At 38.3% G+C, this 26,073-nt stretch overlaps 1 pseudogene; it reads left to right on the top strand.

Annotated features, from left to right (window-relative positions):
• Positions 1–23,499: 23,499 nt before the first annotated feature.
• LOC137241486 (uridine diphosphate glucose pyrophosphatase NUDT14-like) lies at positions 23,500–24,368 on the top strand (annotated as a pseudogene).
• Positions 24,369–26,073: the final 1,705 nt, after the last annotated feature.

Below are 26,073 nucleotides of genomic sequence, written 5' to 3'. Positions count from 1 at the left end.
CCAGAAGATGGTGGGATATAGCAGACGGCGATATAGACACAACCCATTCCGAGCTTGATTCTAATGCATTTGAATTCTATAGAACCAATAATGGGTAAATTAACCCCAGCCTAAAGTACAGAAGAATGTACCGCAAGCAAAACTCCACCTCCAATTCTGTTCAAGCGGTCATTTCTGTATATTTTGTAATCATGGCAAAGAATCTCGGGGTTAAATATATGAGGTTTTAGCCAAGTTTCAGTTAAAGCGATAATGTTGTAATTGCAGTTAAACGATTTCAAATACAATTCAGTTAGTTTAGTGTTTAAACCTCTAACATTTTAAACAAATTTAGGGCCGATTTAACATTCAGTTTTTTGATGCAATATTGTTATGCGGAAGTACAGCAAGAATTGAAAAATTAGTATTACGCCTACGCTCGAATTCCCGCACAAAAGCTCCGGGCCGCCAAAAAGAATTATTTAATATAGTATCAAAATGTTGTGGGGAAACATCAATCGTAAATGACGAAATATCTCTAGGATAGCCAAAATTGTATTTTCGAACTGTCACGTCTTCAAATTTAATTGTAGCGATGATGTACGATTTTAGGTCCTCTTCTGTAGTGTCTTTATCAAATCTTGACACAAAAACAGATTTTTTAATAGGGACAACAATAAGATTATTAGTTGGCGGTTCGGATTCCGTAGAAGGGTTTTGTGGACGCTGATTACTTTTTGTAGAATATTTTTTAGGTTTTGTTAAAGAAAACTTGGATGAAAATGGCTGAGCTGGTAAGGGACTTGGGGATGTCAGATTTATTAATGCGATAGTTGTGGGTGAACTAACTACGGGGGAAAGAACTTCAGAAACGGCGCATTGGGTGTCGGAGCACTAGAGGAAGCACTAGTAGGATTACAATTTCTATGTGGAATCTTAACGTTAGTTAAGTCATTCGGATATTTGAAATTAAATAAGTTTTCATACTGGATGAATTTCTTGGACAGTGCATCATTTTCTCTGCCTATTTCAGAAAACCTATCGCGAGCCTGTTTGAAAGCTTTGTAATGATTAATCTCAGTTGGTCTCCATTTCAAACAGGCCCAACGAACTCCCTTATCAATATCATTGAGTGCGTCAACCATTCTTGCTGACAAACCGGCACACTTCATATGGGCGAGCCCATCGCAAAGCCAGCATGACACGAAGGGATAGGATTCACTTTTTATCAAGCAGTTCGCATATAGGCAAGACATTTTATTAAAAAATAAAGAGATGGAACAAAGAAATTAATAAAATAGTGAACGTAAACGTCTATTCTAGGCGTATATTTCTAGGCGTTTCTATTTCTAGAATTTACTGGTTAGTTACCAGCTATAAAATTACCAGCTATAAACTATGTTTATAGCTTCTCATATGTGCGTGTATATGTGAGTGATACTTCCACCGATGATTGCATACTTTTGGGAGTATCTCAGATATATGCATGTGTTTGTGCCTTTCTCTCCGCTGCGTATACGTACATATGTGTAGACATAATGACTGACTTTGTTATGTGCATACAAGTCACTGCTTACTATCGGCTTAGAGATGATAGCATCCCTTAATGTTGCTAATATTCGCCACACTGCCCTCCACCTAAGTCTCATCGTCCCGTTCAGACAAATCTCTCGATCTAAACGCTGCCAGCCTTTCCAAATGGACCACTTTCATTTTGGTTCGTGGTTTGCCAATGGTTTGTATACGGTACTCTACATCGTTGATCCGTTTTACAACTTCGTATGGGCCTTCCCTGCAATTTTGGGGCAAACCTTTTTTCCTTGTGGGTTGTATAACATCACCAAGTCTCCTTCCTGAACCTTCCGAATTAATTGCTTTATCGTATCTGGCTTTCATCTTGTCACTCATAATCTTTGTTCGTTACCTTACAAGATCGTGTATCTCTCTCAGCTCTTCTTCCAAGACACCAGCGGATTTCTTGACATTTCTCTCCGCATTGGCATCTATTCCAAACTTCAAATCAGCTGGCAGTCGAATGTCATTGCCAAAGATTACCTTTGCGGGAGTTTGGGCCGTTGTCTCATGCACTGCAGATCGGTAAGCCAACAAGAATAATGATATGTGTATATCCAACTCTTTGTGGAACTTGTCTACTACTTTCCTTAAATGCTCCATACCATATTTCCACCATACCATCGGACTGAGGATGCAATGTAGTTGTCTGTGCTTCTCGAATGCCCAACTTCTTACGCATTTCTTGGAACACAGCTGATTCAAAATTCCTGCCTTGGTCAGAATGTAACTCCATTGGTACACCATACCTTGCAACCCAATCGTTTGTAACCACTTCTGCTACTGTTTCCGCTTCTTGGTTTGGGATTGGGTATACCTCTGGCCATTTACTGAAATAATCCATAACCACCAGTACGTATTTGTTTCCGCGCTTGCTAGTAGGAAATGGACCTGCGACAACCATGGCGATCCTTTCAAATGGTGCACCTGAAATATACTGCTTCATCTGGCCATGACTTCGTGTTTTGGGCCCTTTCGCTGTGTCGCAAACCTCGCAGTCGGCAACCCATTGACCGACTGGCGGTAAGCAACGCAGTAGAATCTCTGCTTAATTTTCTCGAGCATCTTTGTGATGCCAAGATGACCTCCACTTGGACCGTCGGAAATCCTTTTCCTGGGAACAACCATCAGTTTCCTCTTACTTTGACCATCCTAACTTCCCATACTCGATGCAAGCAACCGGATATCAACTCTAAACTGTTCCACTGTGCCCAATATGACTTCGCAATGGGACTCTCTGCTGTCATCTCCTCTCTATTTGGTCTTTCGTTTCTTTTGAGCCCTTGCATAACATGTAACATGTAACAGATCTGTATCTTGTAGCTGACACTTCCTTAGTTGTTTCTTGTCCCATTCATCCGTACACGTTATAGTCATTAGCCGGACATCTATAATGTCTTCTTTAGCCTCGGCCTTTGAACAGTGCTTGCATTCCAAACTAGATGGTCTTCGTGACATTGTATCGGCATTCCCATGGGTACTACATTTCGGATGCTCAATGGAAAAGTCATAGCTTTGTAGCCGCTCGATCCGCCGTGCCAATTGTCCTTCCGGATTACGGAACTGCAGAAGCCATTTCAACGTTGCGTGATCTGTCCTGACGCCGAATCGCTGGCCGTTTAATGCACTCTACCAATGCCAACAACTCTCCGTATAACGCAGTAGTTTCTCACTGGTTTTCCAATTGAACGGCTGTAATATGCAACTACTTTCTCATGTCCATCAACCAGTTGCGACAAAACGCCTCCTATAGCATATCCGCTTGCATCTGTATCTAGAATAAACGTTGCTCCTGGAATCGGATATGCCAACATTGAGGCAGTGCACAAACGCTCTTTCAATGTTTGGAAAGCCACTTCTTGTTCCTTCTTCCATTCAAAAGCTTTATTTTTTCTTGTAAGCTCGTGGAGGCTATGGCCTACGCTGGAAAAGTTTGGTACAAATCGGCGGTAATATGTGCACAGCCCAAGGAAACTTCTCAATTCATGTAGGTTCTGTGGTCTTGGTCAATCCTTTACAGCTTCTATCTTTTCGTTCGCAGTGCAGATGCCCTCTCTCGTTACCTTGTGACCCAAATCATTTACTTCCTTTTTAAACAGCGCACACTTTTTGGGACTTAGCTTCAGACCAGCGCCAGCTATTCTCTGGAAAACTTCCTCCAAGTTTTTAAGATGTTCATCAAAGTTCTTGCCCAATACGATGATGTCGTCCAGGTACACCAAGCATGTTTTCCAATGTAGCCCTTTCAATACCTGATCCATGAGTCTCTCAAAAGTAGCTGGTGCATTACAAAGTCCAAAAGGCATTACTGTAAATTGCCAAATACCATCTCCGACGATGAAGGCTGTTTTTTCTTTATATTCCACCTTCAACTCCACTTGCCAGTAGTCACTTTTCAAGTCCATAGTGGAAAACCATTTCATACCAGAGAGCGAGTCCAGAGTGTCTTCAATTCTTTGGAATGGGTAGCTATCCTTTTTCGTGACGTCGTTCAACTTGCGGTAGTCCACGCAAAACCTCATTTTTCCATCCTTCTTCTTCACAAGTACCACAGGTAAGCTCCATGGACTAGCTGATGGTTCGATGACGCCGCTGTCGCTCATTTCTTGTATGATTTGACTCACAACTTCCCGCTTCGTCAGTGGAACACTACGTGGAGCTTGACGGATCGGCCTCGCATCTCCAGTGTCAATTTGATGTTTCACAACATTGGTGCGGCCTGGTTTGGAACCATCCTGGTCAAATTTGTTCGCGTACTTTAGCAGCATTTGCTTTGCCTTACTCTGATTATCTTCCTCTAGCCCCTCCGTCCAAGCCGTGATGTCATTTGAAAGATCAGTATTACTAGATGAAACGTGTTCCTGGAGCTGTTCACAGTTAATAACTACTTCAGCCTCTTGGCATCTTCCCAAAATAGCTCCTTTGGTCAGTTTGAGTGGTGACTTGAACTCATTGAGTACTCTTACCGGAATACGTCCATCTTGTTTTGTCATAGCCAGGGTTTTTCCTACAAGTATGTTCGGTGCTGATTTGTTTGCTGCTTCGACAACCCACAATTTGTTTGTCCCACAATCTCCATCAACCTTTGCCCAGATGACTGCTTCTGATTTTAGTGGTATTTCCTGACTCTCTTCCACCAGCACTCGTTTACTGCTGTAGCCGAAATTAAGTGGTACATCCATGTTTCGTATATCGCATCGTCTTGCTTTGCATGCTGATCTTGATGCCCTGCGATTAAGAAGTCCACTCCTAATTATGATTTCATCAACAATCTCTGCCACTGTAAAATTGTGTACTGCCGTGACGTTCCCAATTGCCACTTCACATGCTACTTCTCCTAGAACCGTGGTGTCTTCTCCAGAGGCTGTACGCAATCTTGCTCCATGCAATGGTCTTATCTTCTTGTTGACTAAATCTGATGGAATGAGATGCACCCGTATCTACAGTCAGTAAACGTTCCTTTCCATCCAGCTTTGGGTTTGCGTATGTAGCTCGCTTCGTTTCCACGTCCCGTATGCCATTTATAAAGCTCTGGATTTTTACCCTCTCGGTATATTCCACGGGTGCGTCCGCAGTTGCTAGATGGGCTAGCCTTTCGACATCGGACGCAAACTCCTGCAAAGTCTCATTCGCTTTTTGGTAGCGGTTTTGCAACTCTATCTGGTATATCTGCTTTCTGTGTTCGCTTCCGTATCGCCTCTCTAAAGCGCTCAACAATGTTTCGTAGTTGTTCCGCTCTCCCTCGGGAATAGTCTGTAGGATTTCAGCACAGATCCTTATCTTCGGCACTCCAGTTGTTCACTGCTGCGGTCTTCTCAAACTCATCCTTAAATACCTGGAAAGGAGTAGAACCGTTAAAGGATGGTGTTTTTCCTTTGGATTACTCGCTGGAACAGCTGGGCGATTTAGTTGCAACTGCTCCATACGACCTTTCAACGCTTTTATCTCGGCATAAATATTGTCCTCGAGTTGTAAAATTTTTGCATCCTGCTCTTCCAGTTTCGCAGAGCTGCGATGATACCTGTTCCGAAATTTGTGCCGACATTTCAGATATACGTGCCTCTTGCGGTTCCTACCTACCTTCCGAAATTCGTGCCTTACGAAATTTACAACAATTCATGAAAATCGTGAAGTCCTTTCTTTTGGGCTTTTCGCATACCGAAATCGATGTTTTGCTGCGGACCAATTCATAAACAGTTTTTAATTTACTAATTTTGGCTTATATTCATTGCTTTCCTTTGTATTACCTTTATCTTTACAAAAGCTCTATTAAATGCGTTAGTTACATAAATAGATTTATTTTTACCTATTTTCAACATATAATTAATTTTTAACTTTAATATTTAACAGTCCACCCCACTGTATATTCAATAAAGATGACATTTGACACTATGTTAAATATAACATATAAAATGTCTTACCTTTTCTTATATCTAGATGTAATTATCTATAAGTTGTAAGATTTTATGTTTAAACTTTGTGTTGCACAGTTTGTAATATTGCGAAACTTGTACATAGATATAAGTAAAATGCTCAATAAAAATGAATAAATGAATTAATGATATTGTAACGAATTTACTTGCAATTTCCCTTATTTGCAATCTTCTGCTAAGTTCGAATCACTAAACTGTTGAATAAATAACTCCAATATTGAATAATGGAAAAATGGCCTTTATTAAAGTACTTCACAATAACAGTTATACTTTGCAACTAGCTTGCTTAATAACTAAACTGACTGATAGCTTAAATGAAACTGATCTATAGCCCGACAGATAGCGTGCTTAACTGAAACAGCCCATAGCGCCTCTACCGCTGATGCTTTTATACTCTGTGATTTCCTCGTGACATCTTCTAGGCGCTTCCAGAATTTTACTTAGTTAGTTATACATTTCTCAGCTACAACTACAGATGTATGATTTTTATAGCTTCTGTCATACCCCATGCGCTTGTATGTGTGAGCGACACTTCCCCAATCACAATTGCATACCTTTAGGAGCATTTCAGATAAGATATCTGCATGTGCTTGTACGTTGCTCTCAGCTGCGTGTACCTACATATGTGTAGATATAATGATTGATTCGTTTATGTAGATATATAATGATTGATCTATGGATGTGCATGCAAGGCGCTGCTTAGCATCGGCTTAGAGATGGCAGTGTAGTGTTTACATTATTCTTAAATTTTACTTGTTAATTTTGCACTTTATAAATTTGAATATTTTTTTGTTTTATCGTATAAACTTTTGTTCAAGAATCATTTTAAATACTTCAAAAATAATTAGTTAGTTGATTCTAATTTGTCAATAAATATGGATAAAGATTTTCTTTAATTAAATAAAATATAGTCTATTTCACTATATTATTGGCGATCCCGCGAACCTTTTTTAACTGTGTGACAAAATTACGATCTCAATCTCTGCTACTTCAACTATTGGAACCAGTGAAAGTTTAACCAACATCAATTTAATTTTCATCTACAATCAATGCAAAAGCAACATTTTCCACAGTAGAACAACACAACTCAATAAATTGCTACGTACTTCAACTTCATTCGCAAACAATTTTTCCTATCCAATCGACCCTAGATCCTGGAGTGTGAATATATTCTAATTTCAACAACATCCAAATATTTTCAAAATATTTGTGCTTAACAAAATTTATGAAATGAACTATCATCAAATCTAACCAAACAAGAGATGTAGTGAAAATTAAATAGTGAATGCTTAAAAGAAATTCATCTAAAATAACTTTCTCAAATTGTGCACAAATATCATCAAATATTTATATAAAGAGAACTAAAGAAATTATTATACTAAAACAAACATCCAAATATCAAAATTTATTATGCAAAGATATAAACTATCAACTACATATATTTATATATATAACAATTATAAATAAACTATCTACGTAAATACAAATATTCAAAAACTTTATTATCGATATTTAAAACTTAAAATTAAACTAATTGCTTGAAAATTAGAAACTATTCACAATAAAATATCTACAAACAAATAAATTTAAATAACAACAATGAACATTTCTTTATCTACAACAACAAAAATTTGGAGCATCATACAATACAATTATTAACAACAATCAAATTTTTGTTAACACATTTACAACAATCAATTTTTCAAAATTTGGAGTTCGCAGCAAGTGTTAAACATTGTTTATTTATTTATATTCATCATTTTTCAGATTATATCTTTTATATTTTTAAGTCAAATAATTAATTTTTTGAAGATTTAATTTTCAACAATATTTTCATTCTCTAAACAATAATTAGTTTAAAACTAAAATAACAAGTTTTCAAAAATTTTGTTTGCTCAAAAAAAAAAAAAAAAAAAGTTCCTTTCCTAATTTTTTTGTTAAACCATTATACAAGCAAGACATCAAGTTATCTTATTTCAATACGTATTATTGATAGCATCACTAAAAATATAAAAATGTTATTAATTTTTTTCAAAATTACAGTAATATTACGTATTTTTAGTTGTGTGAACTTCTTCTCCAGTATATAAATAAATACATTTATCAATTATATATACAAGAACTTTCACCAACAACAAATCTTCTAACCCAAAATACAAACAATAACCTCATTTTCAATTCGAAAACAACACAAAAAAAAACAAAAGAAATAACTTAAAATTTTTAAAATTAAACTAATTACTCTAATCAATTTTAAAAAATCTCAAAAGATTTCTTAAAATAATTTTTAATGACATATTCTCCCAAATATCAATTCTTTCATATTGAAATTAAAATCATATAAAAACTCAATATTAAAATCAATAACATGACACGAATCAATGACAATTTCATATCACCCTCAAACGAATAATGGAATCAACTTTTCATTCCTTATCAACAACTTGGACATACATTATGCAGAGTACAATTATATATTGAACATATATTCTGCATAATACAAGTTTTTAATTTTTGAGTGATTGTACACACAAAGTTGCCATCTACTATCATTCAACCTCATTCTAGGTTCTTCAAACGCATCATTATAATTGACAATATTTTCACAAACAGCTATGAAGAGATTTTTAACCTCGACAAAATATTATAGCAGTAACACAACCTAATATTAATATACATAAAATGTTAATACAATAAATAATAACAAAATCTAAGATATCAAATACATCTAATCATCAAAAGATTGGGTACTTACATCAATACCAACATACATTTTGTGCGCAATTAACACAAAAATACATTTCTAAATTTTATATAATATATACAACAAAAAACTCAAATTATTTTTAATTAGAACACTTACACAAAACTTATAGTAATCAATACACAATATAAATTAACCTTAAAATTAAAAACAACTATTTATAGTAAATATAGTGTTAACTACTTTGTACTCTTTACTTTAATTTTTAAAATAATTTTAATTGAGTTTTCGTGTTAACTTAAAATTTTGAATAACTTCAAAAAAAGAAAATTCTAATTAGTTGGAAAATATCTAAACTCAAAAATAAACAAAAATAATATTTTATACTTCAAATAAATAACATAATATTTTTAAGAAATAAATATTTAAATATTTGGTTAACAACCAAAGGCAGCACCCCTTAGTTTTGCTAATATTCGTAACACTGCCCTCCACCTAAGCCTGATCGTCCTGATCAGACAAATCTCTCGATCTAAACGCTGCTAGCATCGCCAAATGTACCACTCTTCTATTTCGTGATTTCCCAATTGCTTGTATGCGGTAGATGACATCATTGATCGTCTTCACAACTCTGTACGGGCCTTCCCAACTGCACCGATATTTGGATTGGACACCTTTCCGCCGGTGAGGGTTGTATAGCAGTACCAAATCTCCCTCCCGGAAACCTTCCGAATTATTTTCCTTGTCGTACCTGTGTTTCATCTTACTACTCATTATCCTGGATCGTTCCCTCGCACTCTGTTGCTTGCCCAATGAAGAACTACTTCGCAGAGCTCGATCTTGACGGATTGACTTTGCATCATCAGTATCGTCTTGACGTTTCACAACAGTAGTGCGCGCTGGCTTGAAACCACCCTTGCATTCTTTCTGGAAACTTCTTTCAGTCGTTTTAGTACGTCCATTAGGGTTTGTCAATGCCAGTGTTTTTCTCGCAGGTACCTTATATTTCGCTTTATTTGGCTCATTCGATCCATCAACTATTGCTCGATCTACTTTCCTTGACTTTCGTGGTCTCTGTCGAATCTCCTCCACCAGCACTCGCTTACTGCTGAACCCTTTTTCCAAACTGAAGTTAAGTGGCACATCTTGGTTCTCATAACGTATCACCCTTCTCTGCATATCGATCTTGATGTCATGGTCAACCAAGAAATCCACTCCCAATATAACTTCATCAACAATCTCCGCCACAACGAATTTGTGTAAAACCATGACCTTCCCAATTAAGACTTCACAGATCACTTCTCCCCGGACTTGGTTATACTCGCCAGTGACCGTACGCAACCTCGCTCCAGGTAATGACTTTACTCACCTGTAGACCAAATCAGATCGAATCAAGAAATGAGATGCGCCTGTATCTACAGTCAGTACATGTTCTTTACCATCCACATCCCTCTGACGGTAAGACTGCTCGATTTTCTACCAATTTGCAACACAGATATCACAGGGCATTCAATAGCTGGATCTAGCTCTCGATCTCTACCTCATACTCGCTATTGCTCATCTCATCCAGCTTTGGGTATACGGCCACGTCCCGTATGCCATTTATAAAGCTCTGAATCTTTACCCTTTCACTGTATTCCACGGGTGCGTCCGCATTCGCTAAATGTGCCAGCCTTTCAATATCCGACGCAAACTCTTGCAATGTCTCACCAGGCTTCTGGAAGCGGTTCAGTAACTCCATTTGGCATATCTGTCTCCTATGCTCAGTTCCGTATCGTCTCTCTAGAACGCCCAGCAATGCTTCATAGTTGTTCCGCTCTCCTTCGGAAATCGTCTGTAGGATTTCTGCTGCTGGTCCCTTCAATGCTACGAATAGAGCTGCAACTTTATCTTCAGCATTCCAGTTGTTCACTGCTGCGGTCTTCTCAAACTGTAGTTTAATGACCTGGAAAGGAACAGAACCGTCAAAGGATGGTGTTTTGACCTTTGGATTGCTTACTGAAACAGCTGGGCGATTTAATTGCAACTCTTGTATACGACCTCTCAAAGCATCCACCTCGGCTTCGATTTTTTCCTCAAACTGCGTTACTTTCTCGTCCATACGCGCTTCGAATTTTGATGATATACGCGCCTCTTGCGCTTCGAGTTGTACTGTTATGCGTGCCTCTTGTTCTTTCAGTTGTGTTTCCATCTTTGATGTAATCTGTGTCGACATTTCTGACATACGCGTTTTTTGTGCTTCAATCTTCGATGTTATGCGTGTCTGCTGCGATTCCAGTTGAGATGACATTTGTGACAACATTTTTGAAATGCGTGCCTCCTGTGCTTCCATCTTGGATGTTAAACGTGTCTCCTGCGATTCCATATATGTCTTCTGTTCTGCCAGTTGGGATGAAACTGTCGATGCTTGAGCAGTTATTGCAGCCAATGTCCTGTTCAAGTCTGTGCTCGTAACTGTCTGCGATGTTTCGTTTTTCTCTTCAATTTTTGTTGTTGTCTCGTCCCCATCAGGATAAAAGACAAACTCGTCTACATCAATTCCTTGCGACTCCACTACCTCTCGTAGTCGTGCTTGAAGTTCGATCTTATTGCCGGTTGTATTTAATCTACGATTCTCCAACTCCTTTTTCAGTTACTGGATCTTCAATTCACTGAACTTTGCCATGTCCTTGTTGTCCTCTGGAACTTATTCAACAATCCCACTTCTGACACCAATTGTAACGAATTTACTTGCAATTTCCGTGATTTGCAATCTTCTGCTAAGTTCGAATCACTAAACTGTTGAATAAATAACTCCAATATTGAATAATGGAAAAATGGCCTTTATTAAAGTACTTCACAATAACACTTATACTTTGCAACTAGCTTGCTTAATAATCAAACGTACTGATAGCTTAAATGAAACTGATCTATTGCCCAACAGATAGCGTGCTTAACTGAAACAGCCCATAGCGCCTCTACCGCTGATACTTTTATACTCTGTGATTTCCTCGTGACATCTTCTAGGCGCTTCCAGAATTTTACTTAGTTAGTTATAAATTTCTCAGCTACAACTACAGATGTATAATTTTTATAGCTTCTCTCATACCCCATGCGCTTGTATGTGTGAGCGACACTTCCACAATCACAATTGCATACCTTTAGGAGCATTTCAGATAAGATATCTGCATGTGCTTGTACGTTGCTCTCAGCTGCGTGTACCTACATATGTGTAGACATAATGATTGATTCGTTTATGCAGATACATAATGATTGATCTATGGATGTGCATGCAAGGCGCTGCTTAGCATCGGCTTAGAGATGGCAGCACCCCCTTAGTTTTGCTAATATTCGTAACAATATGCTATAGGAAGCGTTTTATCATAACTGTTCGATGGACAGAAGAAGGTAGTTTCATATTACAGCCGTTCGATTGGAAAACCAGAGAGGAACTATTGCGTTACACGGAGAGAACTGTTGGCATTGGTAGAGTGCATTAAACATTTTCACAAATACCTCTACGGCCAGCGATTCCGCGTCAGGATAGATCACGCAGCGTTGAAATCGCTTCTGCCGTTCCGTAATCCCGAAGGACAACTGGCACGGTGCATCGAGCGACTGCAAAGCTATGACTTTTCCATTGAGCATCGAAAAGGTAGTCCCATGGAAATACTGATGCAATGCCACGAAGACCATGTAGTTTGGAATGCAAGCACTGTTATGCAAGGGCTCGAACGAAACGAAAGGCCAAATAGAGAGGAGATGTCAGCAGAGAGTCCCATTGCGATGTCATATTGGGCACAGTGGATCAGTTTAGAATTGATATCCGGTTGCTTGCATAGTGTATGGGAGAGTGAGGATGGTCAATGCAAGAAGAAACTGATAGTTGTTTCCAGAAAGAGGATTCCTGACATGCTCAGCGAGCTGCATAATGGTCCAAGCGGAGGTCATCTTGGAATCACGAAGACGCTCGAGAAGATTCTATTGGATTGGTTGCCGTCAGTCGGTCACTGAGTGGATTGCGAACCGCGAGGTTTGCAGCAGAGCCTAAAACCCGAAGTCATGGCCATATGAAGCAATATAACTCAGGTGCGCCATTTGAAAGGATCGCTATGGATGTCACAAGTCCTTTTCCTACTAGCAACTGCGGAAACGAATATGTACTGGTGGTTATGGATAATTTCAGCAAATGGCCAGAGGTAAACCCAATCCCAAATCAAGAAGCGGAAACAGTAGCAGAAGTGTTTATAAACAATTGGGTTGCAAGGTATGGTGTACCAATAGAGTTACATTCTGACCAAGGCAGGAATTTCGAATCAGCTGTGTTTCAGGAAATGTGTAAATCATTGGGCATTCGAAAAACACGGACAACTGCATTGCATCCTCAATTCGATGGTATGGTGGAACGATTCAATAGAACATTGGAGGAGCACTTAAGGAAAGTAGTGGACAAGTTCCATAAAGAGTGGGATACCCTCATACCATTATTCTTGATGGCTTACCGATCAGCAGTGCATGAGACAACGGGCCGAACCCCTTCAAAAGTAGGAAAAGTGGAAGAAGAGCTGAGTGAAATACATGATCTGATAAGGCAACGAACAAAGATTATGAGTGACAAGATGAAAGCCAGATACGATAAAGCAATTAATTCAGAATGTTTTCAGGAAGGAGACTTGGTGATGTTATACAACCCAAAACGGAAAAAAGGTTTGTCCCCGAAATTGCAGTGTAATTCGGAAAGCCCATACAAAGTTGTAAAACGGATCAACGATGTAGTTTAACGCATACAAACAATTGGTAAACCACGAACCGAAATTAAAGTGGTTCATCTGGAAAGGCTGGCGGCGTTTAGATCGGGACGATCGGACTTAGGTGGAGGGCAGTGTGACGAATATTAGCAACACTAAGGGATACTATCATCTCTAAGCCGATATTGAGTAGTGACTTGTATGCACATAAACAAATCAATCATTATGTCCATACAAGCAGTGGAGAGAAACGCACAAACACATGCATATATCTGAGATACTCCCAAAAGTAGGCAATCATCGATGGAACTATCACTCCCATATACACGCGCATATGGCTATGCGAGAAGCTATAATAGTGCATCTGTAGTTATAGCTGGTAAACAAATAGTAAATTCTAGAAACGCCTAGAAATATGCAAACGAGGAAACCGAAGAGTATAAAAGGCGCGCCAGCTAAGGCATGGCAATCAGTTTGAGAAGTAGAAGTGTTATTGTGAAAGTAGTCTAATAAAGACCATTTTGCATTATTGAATATTGGAGTTATTTATTCAACAGTTTAGTGATTCCAACGTTAGCAGAAGTTTGCAAATAAGCCGAATTTCCCTAAATTTGTTAAAGTATTTTTAATTAAAAGTACATATTAGTTTTATTAACTAGTTTTATCTGTTTTCAAATTGGCAGTGCACTAAATTTTGAATAACAACACTTACAACTTAAGGTGGCTGACATAATCAAGATCTTGCCTTAAGTATTAATGAGACGTTAATTTGTTATGGATTTAAACGTCTGCTCATCTTTCACACATTCGTAAAACTAGCCAATATCCGCGGGCCAGTCCGCACGAGGAAAATACAACATAAAACTATTCCGAACCTCATCATATATGGTCATATATATGTACTTATATTTTTGAGGTACCCATAATTGTTGCTTCAAATATTGTAATATCCGCTCAGTCCACTGCTCATGTTCTTTTTTATGCAGGTTGAAATGAGTGCGAATGTCGTGTCCTAACCAAGGACTTGCCCATATGTATTTGCTAAGCGTGTTATTAAGTTGACATGTGTACAATGAACGTATTTTTAATTAAAAGTACATATTAGTTTTATAAGCTAGTTTTATCTATTTTCAAGTTGGTAATATTCCATCGTACAATACTACAAAACCAGATTTATTATATTCCGCGTACTTTGCACACAGAGTTTGTTAACTTTGGTAACATAAAGGGCATAAACGAATCGGAATAAAAACATACTTCCATATATCAAAATGCTGAATATGAAAAAAGGAATTGATTTAGCCATGTCCGTCCATCCATCGGTCTACCTGTCGTTGCGCACGATAACTTGAGAAAATATTGAGAATAAAATATTGCAATTTGGTATATGGGTTTCTTGGCGCTCATCTCCCATCGCTATTAAAAATGGGGGAAGTCGGATGGTAACCACGCCCACTTTTTACATATATGACAGTTTGGAAACACATAAAACCTGATTATTTAGCAAATAATTCCTCTATAATGTTAAAATTTGATGTGTGGACTGAGATTAAGACTCTTTATAATTTTTGAAAATGGAAGTGGCACCGCCTACTTGTGACGAAATCAATTTTACAAGTATTATCTATATATGGGGTATTCCATCCCATTTCGACCAATTTTGAATCTGACCCCTTTAGAATTGGCTGAAAGTTTTTCTTCTTTTTCTAGCTTACGAAAGACGATTTTGAGAAGTTTTTCAAATTTTGTCATCCAACTCAAAAAAAGTTATGAATTAAAAAAAAAACACCGTTTTTGTTTTCAAAATGCTATAACTTTTTCAAAAATTTACCGTTTGGGATCATTTTTTTTTAAATATGTTTTTAAATGTACTTTTCGGAAAAAATACAAAAAAAGTTTTAAAGTTTTTGTTTTTTTCAATTAAATAATAAAAAAAAAAAAAATCTCGACCCACTCCGGGATTAGTGGGGATGATTGCAGAATTGAAGTTTTTTATGAGAAAAAAAGAGCGAAATTCGAAAAATCTCGAAAAACTGAAAAATTACAAAAAAAAACTTTAAAAATTTTTCCGAAAGGTACATTTAAAAAAAATTAAAACAAGTAAGGAAGGTTAAGTGCGGGTGTAACCGAACATTACATACTCAGTTGAGAGCTATGGTGACAACATAAGGGAAAATAACCATGTAGGAAAATGAACCGAGAAAACCCTGGAATGTGTTTGTGTGACATGTGTATCAAATGAAAGGCATTAAAGAGTATTTTATGAGGGAGTGGGCCATAGTTCTATAGGTGGACGCCATTTAGGGATATAGCCATAAAGGTGGATCAGGTTGACTCTAGAATGCGTTTGTACGATATGGGTATCAAATGAAAGGTGTTAATGAGTATTTTAAAAGGGAGTAACCCTTAGTTCCATAGGTGGACGCCGTTTCGAGATATCGCCATAAAGGTGGACCAGGGGTGACCCTAGAATTTGTTTGTACAATATGGGTATCAAAAGAAAGGTGTTAATGAGTATTTTAAAAGGGTGATGCTTAGTTCCACAGGTGGACGCCGTTTCGAGATATCGCCATAAAGCTGGACCAGGTGTGACCCTAGAATTTGTTTGTACGATATGGGTATCAAATTAAAGGTATTAATGAGGGTTTTAAAAGAGAGTGGTGGTAGTTGTATAAGTGGTCGCCTTTTTGAGATATAGCCATAAAGGTGGATCAGGTTGACTCTATAATGCGTTTGTACGATATGGGTATCAAATGAAAGGTGTTAATGAGTATTTTAAAAGGGAGTAATCCTTAGTTCCATAGGTGGACGCCGTTTCGAGATACCGCCATAAAGGTGGACCAGGGGTGACCCTAGAATTTGTTTGTACAATATGGGTATCAAAAGAAAGGTGTTAACGAGTATTTTAAAAGGGAGTAATCCTTAGTTCCATAGGTGGACACCGTTTCGAGATATCGCCACAAAGGTGGACCAGGGGTGACCCTAGAATTTGTTTGTACAATATGGGCATCAAACGAATGGTCTTAATGAGTATTTTAAAAGGGAGTGGGCCTTAGTTCTATAGGTGGACGCCGTTTCGAAATATCGCCATAAAGGTGGGCCAGGGGTGACTCTAGAATGTGTTGTACGATATGGGTATCAAATTAAAGGTATTAATGAGGGTTTTAAAAGGGAGTGGTGGTTGTTGTATAGGTGGTCGCCTTTTCGAGATATCGCCATAAAGGTGAACCAGGGGTGACTCTAGAATGCGTTTGTACGATATGGGTATCAAATGAAAGGTGTTAAAGAGTATTTTATGAGGGAGTGGGGCATAGTTCTATAGGTGGACGCCATTTAGGGATATAGCCATAAAGGTGGATCAGGGTTGACTCTAGAATGCATTTGTACGATATGGGTATCAAATGAAAGGTGTTAATGAGTATTTTAAAAGGGAGTAATCCTTAGTTCCATAGGTGGACGCCGTTTCGAGATACCGCCATAAAGGTGGACCAGGGGTGACCCTAGAATTTGTTTGTACAATATGGGTATCAAAAGGAAGGTGTTAATGAGTATTTTAAAAGCGAGTAATCGTGGTCATTGTCGGATTTCGTTCATTTTTCATACCAAAATAAAGTGAGTTCAAGTAAGTACGTGAACTAAGTTCATTAAAGATATGTCGATTTTTGCTCAAGTTATCGTGTTAACGGCCATGCGGAAGGACAGACGAACGACTGTGTATAAAAACTGGGCGTGGCATAAACCGATTTCGCCCGTTTTCACAGAAAACAGTTAACATCATAAAATCTATGCCCCTACCAAATTTCAAAAGGATTGGTTAATTTTTGTTCGACTTATGGCGTTAAAAGTATCCTAGACAAATTAAATGAAAAAGGGCGGAGCCACGCCCATTTTGAAATTTTATTTTATTTTTGTATTTTGTTGCACCATGTCATTACTGGAGTTGAATGTTGACATAATTTACTTATATACTGTAAAGATATTAAATTTTTTGTTAAAATTTTACTTTAAAAAATTTTTTTTTTAAAGTGGGCGTGGTCCTTCTCCGATTTTGCTAATTTTTATTAGGCGTACATATAGTAATAGGAGTAACGTCCCTGCCAAATTTCATCTTGACATCTTCAACGACTGACAAATTACAGCTTGCAAAATTTTAAATTACCTTCTTTTAAAAGTGGGCGGTGCCACGCCCATTGTTCAAAATTTTACTAATTTTCTATTCTGCGTCATAAATTCAACTCATCTACCAAGTTTCGTTGCTTTATCTGTCTTTGGTAATGAATTATCGCACTTTTTCGGTTTTACGAAATTTTCGATATCGAAAAAGTGGGCGTGGTTATAGTCCGATATTGTTCATTTTAAATAGTGATCTGAGATGAGTGCTCAGGAACCTACGTACCAAATTTCATCAAGTTACCTCAAAATTTACTCAAGTTATCGTGTTAACGGCCATGCGGAAGGACAGACGGACGACTGTGTATAAAAACTGGGCGTGGCATCAACCGATTTCGCCCGTTTTCACAGAAAACAGTTAACATCATAAAATCTATGCCCTACCAAATTTCAAAAGGATTGGTTAATTTTTGTTCGACTTATGGCGTTAAAACTATCCTAAACAAATTAAATGAAAAAGGGCGGAGCCACGCCCATTTGGAAATTTTCTTTTATTTTTGTATTTTGTTGCACCATGTCATTACTGGAGTTGAATGTTGACATAATTTACTTATATACTGTAAAGATATAAAATTTTTTGTTAAAATTTTACTTAAAAAAAAAATTTTTTTTAAAAGTGGGCGTGGTCCTTCTCCGATTTTGCTAATTTTTATTAGGCGTACATATAGTAATAGGAGTAACGTCCCTGCCAAATTTCATCATGATATCTTCAACGACTGACAAATCACAGCTTGCAAAAATTATAAATTACCTTCTTTTAAAAGTGGGCGGTGCCACGCCCATTGTCCAAAATTTTACTAATTTTCTATTCTGCGTCATAAATTCAACTCATCTACCAAGTTTCGTCGCTTTATCTGTCTTTGGTAATAATTATCGCACTTTTTCGGTTTTCGAAATTTTCGATATCGAAAAAGTGGGCGTGGTTATAGTCCGATATAGTTCATTTTAAATAGCGATCTGAGATGAGTGCTCAGGAACCTACGTACCAAATTTCATCAAGTTACCTCAAAATTTACTCAAGTTATCGTGTTAACGGACGGACGGACGGACGGACGGACATGGCTCAATCAAATTTTTTTTCGATCCTGATTATTTTGATATATGGAAGTCTATATCTATCTCGATTCCTTTATATATGTACAACCAACCGTTATCCAATCAAACTTAATATACTCTGTGAGCTCTGCTCAACTGAGTATAAAAAAAAAGATCCCAAACGGTCAATTTTTGAAAAAGTTATAGCATTTTGAAAACAAAAACGGTGTTTTTTTTTAAATTCATAACTTTTTTTGAGTTGGATGGAAAAATTTGAAAAACTTCTGAAAAACGTCTTTCGTAAGCTAGAAAAAGAAGAAAAACCTTCAGCCAATTCTAAAGGGGTCGAAATGGGATGGAATACCCCATATATAAAAAGAAGTGTACATTTTGATTGTCACTCCATAACTCGAGAACGGATAGAAAGATTGCCATGAAATTTTTAGGAAAGATACAGGAAGGAGAGATGATGGTTAGTTGATTTTGAAATCCTAAACTGGGAGGCTAGGGTCACGAGATATAGCCCAAAACGGGGACCCGGATACACCTAGAATGTGTTTTTATATTATGGGTATCAAATTGAAGCTGTTGATGTGTGCTATAATACAGAGTAAGTTTTACACCGCTGAGTGACTAGGGTCTCGAGATATAGGCCAAAACATGAACCCGGATACACCTAGTATGTGTGTGTATTATGGATATCAAATGAAAGCTGTTGCTGAGAGCTCTAAAGTTCATTGTGATATTCGATTTAGTCGCATCAACATGGCAAAACTTATAAATATGCATGCGAAGCCGAAATAAAGACAAGAATTAATAATACCCACATACCTATTTACATACGTCCTATTCGATTTGCCTGAAATTCCGTATATAAATTTGCCTATATTAATATTTACGATGCTTTTTTCCGGCAAGTATACCAGAGACGGACTGGGACTGGGAATAGGACTAGGGCTGGGACTGGGACTGAGACTGAGACTCGGAGTGGGACTGGGACTGAGACTCGGAATAGGACTGGAACAAAATACATACTGCCCTCTGGGACTGGCAATAATAGATAAGAAGAAGAGAAAAACTTGAGAGAAGAGAAAAGAGAGAAGCAGACTGAGAAAGAGATAGAATGAGACGAAGATGGAGATGAAGCGAAAAAGACGGAGGGAGGAGTGAATAAAAAGATTAGGAAAAAGTGTAGAGGGGTAGGTCAGAGTTAGACGGAAAAAGCTTATTAAAATGTATGCAGATAGGCCAAATTTAGGGCAGAACAACATCTGCCAGGTCTGCTAGTTGATCATAAAACCAAAAACTGTTACACCTATCATAACAAAATTCGATAGAGATTGCTTTTACTATAAAGAATGCTTCGAAGAAAAATGAACGCGATCGGTGAGAGGACCACGCCCATTGTTCGGCCGGGGTGCGTCTGATCCTTGCGAGAGGTGCGCGCACCGGGTCGATCTCAATGAACGGGTTGGGTTTTGGACTTAGGAAGAAAAATGAAGACGAGAATTTCTCGTTATAATAATACGTTTTATTGGGTGGAAGTAAAATAAACTAGTTACAATATTACCTGAATATATTGTTGAAAACAGTGGAGATCGCTGGCGGCAGATGTTAGCTGGTCGGCTGTTAGAATCCAAGAGACCGGTTGTATAGCAAGCTACAACCGTTGACCCGCAAAATCCTCCGTTTTGGAGGGGAAAGGCACCCACACATCAACCCCGACATGCATATGCATGAGTGCTGACAAAAAACACACATACACGTACATGTACATGCATGCACATGCATGTGGCGGTGATGGTGTGGGTGGTTACAAATTAATTCGAGTATCGAGTATCGATTCGCAGGGTTGCATTGGGGGGATCGCAGACAGATGCGGAAAAAGTTAGGCATCCTGCCTAAACATGCCGGCCCCCCTTGGGATACGCAACATCATTTTCCGCCAATGACCTCCGCTGAAACGAGAAAAATGAATATAAGACTTACACACTAAACTTAATCTAAATGAGGAGTTCGTCCGACGACGCAAAATGGCCGGGAATCCTCTCCGACTTGCTTCGCATGCCACCTGAGCTAAGATGAAAAAATTAGCGGTTATGAACAGTTATAAGTGAATATTTCTTGCCATTGAATTATACATAAATATAGAAATTCAGGATGTAATATGTGTATAGTCGATGGCCAGTAAGGCTGGACGAAGAGGCCGAGGCCTCCGTTCCAGAGTGGCACCATTTTTTGTTATTCTTTGGTTTTTGTCGTTCCGGATGGAGAGGCCGAGGTCTCCATTCCAGATTTGCGGTTTTTTTTTTTTTTGTTGGTTGGACGAAGAGGCAGAGGTCTCCGTTCCAGACTCGAGGGTTTTGAGGTTTTTCTGAGCTGGACGAAGAGGCCGAGGTCTCCGTTCCAGCGTCTAACTTGTCGTATCGCTTTCAAGGCAACTGTGGCATTTTATAGATGTACCGGGGCGAGCGGCCGTGAGGTTGGTTGGGTGAAGCGGAGGTGTTTTACTACAAACGTATGTTAGGGTAGATAAATTAAGTGCATATGCGAAGCATATTATTAAATACAATTTTTACCAAGCAGAGAATCGTTATTTACGTTCACCTGGCATAAATTTGCAGATTGGCGATGCGTTCTCCGCGACGCGTTCTATCTGCACGTACCATTATGCTAAATGTAACATGCAACCCTGTCGTGTATTTTTGGTCAGCTGATAGCTGGTATGGTGAGTTTGTGGTGTGCGAATATATATATACATATATGTATTTGCTTGCCCTTGAAAAAAAAAACTAGGTCACTGGGGCAGTAGCACACTACGCCAGTAGAAAAAGTTGACTTTTTCCAATTTCGGGACTTTGTCGTGTCGAGATTCTTTAATTTCGGGACTCCGATTGTTTTTGTACCGAGCCCTTATAATGACTGTTTGTGATGTTTGTTGTTGAAAAACAACAAGTCCTGCCCCCCAGCCAGAAAAAGCAAGCCGTACCGACGGAAAAAAAATCCAAAAAACAAAAAAAATAATTTTTTTTGTTTGGTTTTTTTTGTAAATGAGACCACAATTATTTTTAAATGAGGTTTTTGCTTTATGTTTGTGCGTGTTTTTTTTTTTTTTTTGGGACTGCTCCGAGGCGTCATGGGTCAGAAAGGCGATCCCGATTTTGTCTCTCTTGCGGGTTCTCGGTACCAGCGTGCGTTATTTGACGCAACACTAATATTATGTGCCGAACCAAGTAGGCATACATACATACCTATGTACATACTTTGGTTACAAATATGCCAACGGTAGAAGACAACACAAATGAACATTCATACGCACCCGTGTATAGAATGTAAAATTCCGATGAATTGGGACAACGGGACATACATCGAATGATCTTCCCGTTGCTCAGTCTCATTATTTACTACGACACGGCGTGGGCTGACGTACAACCCTTTTATTCAATTTGTTGTCGGTAGCAGAATTCTATGATGAATTGAATTTTTTCCGGACGAACATATTTTTCTGCGGTAGATTATTCAGGAAAGTCAATAGTTTAACCCAAAAACTACAATTAACAAAGGTAAAAATTGAAATTTTTAATTTTTAAAAAGATTTTCAAGATATAATCAGAAAAAACATTGGACACAGGTTTTACCAGCCAGGGGCTGAAAACTTCGCAGCAAAAAAATGAGTAATGGGCTCTCATTGAATGTCCATTTGCCAGCTTTAGCTTCGGCCGGCACATGTCCTGTAAGAAATGAATTGAAGCGTAAGTAAAATGACGAGGTAGATAATGCTAGCGCTGTAAATGCCAATGTAGCAGTGCCGCCGCTACCGTCGATGCCATCGAGGTTCCTCAAAATGCCCATGCACACATAACGTACAAAAAAGTTGAGATGTAGATAATTTATATTGTGGTTTATTATCAGCATTTGTTACAATCGGAAATGATATATACAAAGTACTGCGTTAGAGCAACCATTAGCTCTCGTCTTTGGGGAATTCCATCGTCTTTGTATTCACATCGAGAGAATTGCAATAATGGTTGTCGTAAAAAAAAACAGAGGAAAGGCTTTGGAAAGAACCAATGCCCGTTTGGCTTTGGTAATGAAATTCGGTAAATATTATTTTGGTTACAAACAAGCTTTGAAACCCTTACGTAAAGGCAAAGCGAAATTGTTCTGATACACCAGCTTTGAGGAGTTGATTAAAAAAGGGGTGCCTTCGAACTTATGAAAACTGCAAAAGATGAAATAAACAGCAAGCATAAATTGGTTGATGATGTCGATACGTAGATAGACATATGAGGTATTCTAAGCCACTTTATCCATGGCCTTAGACGACTCTTGACTTTTAAAATTAATGCACTTATCGGGTTTAAAAAACGTGACTGGAAAATCAAACGTTTGGACAGGTCCCCGAACAAATGTTGAATAAACGTGAAATGGCTCATATGTACCTGGGCATGCATGAACATATAAATAGGGAAAAGCGTTGCGAATAGAAATAGAAAATTGCAGAAGCTTGAGTTTTTAGTTTGTTGTGAAATTATTAAGTGTAAAGCCAAAACGTTTGTTGGTAAATTTTGTTCAGCCAAATTTCGTTAGAAACCATCGGGTGGTTTTACAACTTGCAAAATAACTGAAATAAAGTTTGACATATATAAGACAACAACAATGTTGGCGCCAATGGTGAGTTACTTTAGATACGCTGAAAACAGCAAACTTAATAAATCCTTGCCAAGATAAATAGCGATTATGTAGCTACGACTTAACACGCACAATGGTATATGGCGGCATTACCCATGGTGGCACCGCATCCGAAGCGGAAGGTCGTGCTACTTCCATGGAAACGTCAACAGCTGTTTACTTTTGTGCAATTTCTTTAGCAAATCTTGGTATCTACTTTAAAAGTTTGTTTTGCATTACTTTTAAATTTTAGAAAGCAGATAATAACAATTTTTATACGCCATCAACGAGCAAACGTTTCATCTCTACCAGAGTTCGTTTCCAGCTTGTCATACGAAAACTTAACCAAATTCTTGGGGCAATGGAGAATCTTTCGAACTTGTGGATGGGACCATTACTCAAGGACTCACCATACGTCAAACCGTTTAGACTTTAGTATGTACAAAATGGAGTTGAGAAAGTTCGGGATTGATTGAAAGTGCATGGGAGTGTAGCTATAATCCTGTATAATACAACACGCACAGTTTTAGTATTTGTGCGCCAATTCAGACCAGCTCTTTTTCATAGTGTAATCACCTCCAGTGGTGGTGAACTCGCTGAGGTAAACCTACAACAGTTTCCGCCCAAAATAGGTGTCACAATAGAGTTGTGTGCGGGCACTTTTGATAAAAATATAAGTTGGCGTAAGATCGCACGTGAAGCAGTGCTGGACGAATGTGGCTATGATGTGCCAACTGAATGTATTGAAGAAGTTATGACGTGGTGATCCAGGGTTGGTTCCTCTGGCGCTTTGCACGCATTATACTATTGTGAAGTAACGGATGATGATCGTGCTACCAGGGTGGCGGTGTCGGCGATGAGATTATCGGAGTGGTTGAGTATGAGCAAAAATTCATCGAACATTCCTTGGAACCAGACGAGCCTATTGCGGCATTGCAAAAAATCGTTAAATTAGGTATTTATTACTTGGCAGCCTTTACCCATATGTATAAAGCAATTGTAATGGTATTGTTAAACGTGCCTACAGGTATGAATCAATATACAATACATATTTGGAAGAATAGCAACATTGGTTAATGTGGTGATGTTATGCCGCGCTACAGGAGACGACTCCAGCGTGTTTGGACTAAGTGGCCATGTAAGCAATGACTTGGTATGTACAGATCTCCATCGTTTTTCAATTTTCTATGAACTGTTGCAATGCAATTCCTCGTTAGTATGTCACAATTAAATAACAAATAGCCAAGACAATTGACCCCCCTTTTTTTTGCGACAGTAGGTACTAATTAGATTATTAGGTTCAAGCTATGTAATAACTGTTTCTAATTATTGATATTTTGCAAACAAGATAGCTTTGTTTGTTTCACTATTTTTGCAAAACAAACATTGAATTCCGCAAGTTGTGTGTCTTGACCAAAAGTAAATTTCGATTCTGAACCCACGACAAACACAAACTAACCAATTGTTCGCAAGTCGATGCATTCAAGAATCAAGTAAAAATTTCTATATTTTTGAATCATTAAGCCTAAACACTTGGAATTTATGTGAATCAGGAGAAAGAATGTCACAGCCAATTTTAATTTCACTGGAATATGAAAATAGTAAACATGGCATATTTGAGTAAAGCAATTCACAAAAGCCTGCTTAACTCGTCAAAAACCAAATGGAAAAGTCTCAAGAATTAGTAGGGGGAATCGTGTGACATCGAGAGGGTGTTGTGTGGTCCGAATGGACCTGGTAGGAGCTTAACCGGAGCGCCACTTAATATTGATTCACATAAGCATAGGTGGACCAAGCGGCGCAATAACGGTCGAACCTGTTGCTCAAGGAGGCAATGGTTCTGATACAGATTTCCGCAGCCCTCCACCACAACTTCAACTGCACACACATCATTACACCCATGTCGGCTTAGGCTGCCTGATGTACACCGCATCATAATCAGTGCAGCAGTATTACCAAGTAAGCAAGTTGCTGCCGGGGCTGTGATAAATCCCTTTCCCCCCGGACCAACTAAGTGAAATGCACAGAATGAGAGCAAAAAACTCGTTATAACATGAAACATGACGTAATATGAAACGAGAATCAGTTACAAACAAATTGATGGTATTTGTTTGCTGTAAGGGATGAATTAAATGTGGATTCCACGGCCCTACCGAACTGAAATTAAAATATATATTCATTGCAAATACTGAAGGAGATTTTAAAGAAAATATCTTTGAATTCCATTCTCATTAACCAAAGGATTCGCCTCCAATAAATTTGCCACTTCAGGTGGTGAAATCGTTAAAGGTTTATGAAAATAGCTGGCTGAATTAAGAGCTTGGACTTTCGCTGAAAAATGAGCCTTAAACTGATTTGTGAATGATTAATTCAACCAATTTATAACGAATATTATCTAAAAAATGTACACTGCCGACTTGAAGAACAGCACTTGACCATTCAAAGATTTGGCTTGAGTTAACTAGGATTTCAAAAAATCTAAATAATTTAATTATGCTAAGATCTGGGGGTAGATGGGTTCAGTTGGCCTCGACCCTGTGGCCGAGTGATAGTAAATGCTGTGGCAGATCGGCTCGCCCTTCTGCGGTAGGCTTTGTTGGTTGGCCTCGTTCTGGGTGAACGAGAGCTGGGTTTCATTTTTTTGAAAGTAGGGATATGGAGGAACGGAGGGATTATTAGGAGGAGCTATTAGCCTTCGCGCAATCCGTCTCTTCCGTTGCAAGAAGGATCAGTTTGACCAAAGGTCGTCTGACTTGACCCTTCTCGGTTTTGAGGTCGACTA

Source organism: Eurosta solidaginis, chromosome 2, assembly GCF_040869045.1.
Source record: "Eurosta solidaginis isolate ZX-2024a chromosome 2, ASM4086904v1, whole genome shotgun sequence".
Taxonomy (NCBI): Eukaryota; Metazoa; Arthropoda; class Insecta; order Diptera; family Tephritidae; genus Eurosta; species Eurosta solidaginis.
This window is presented reverse-complemented; position numbering and strand designations above follow the sequence as displayed.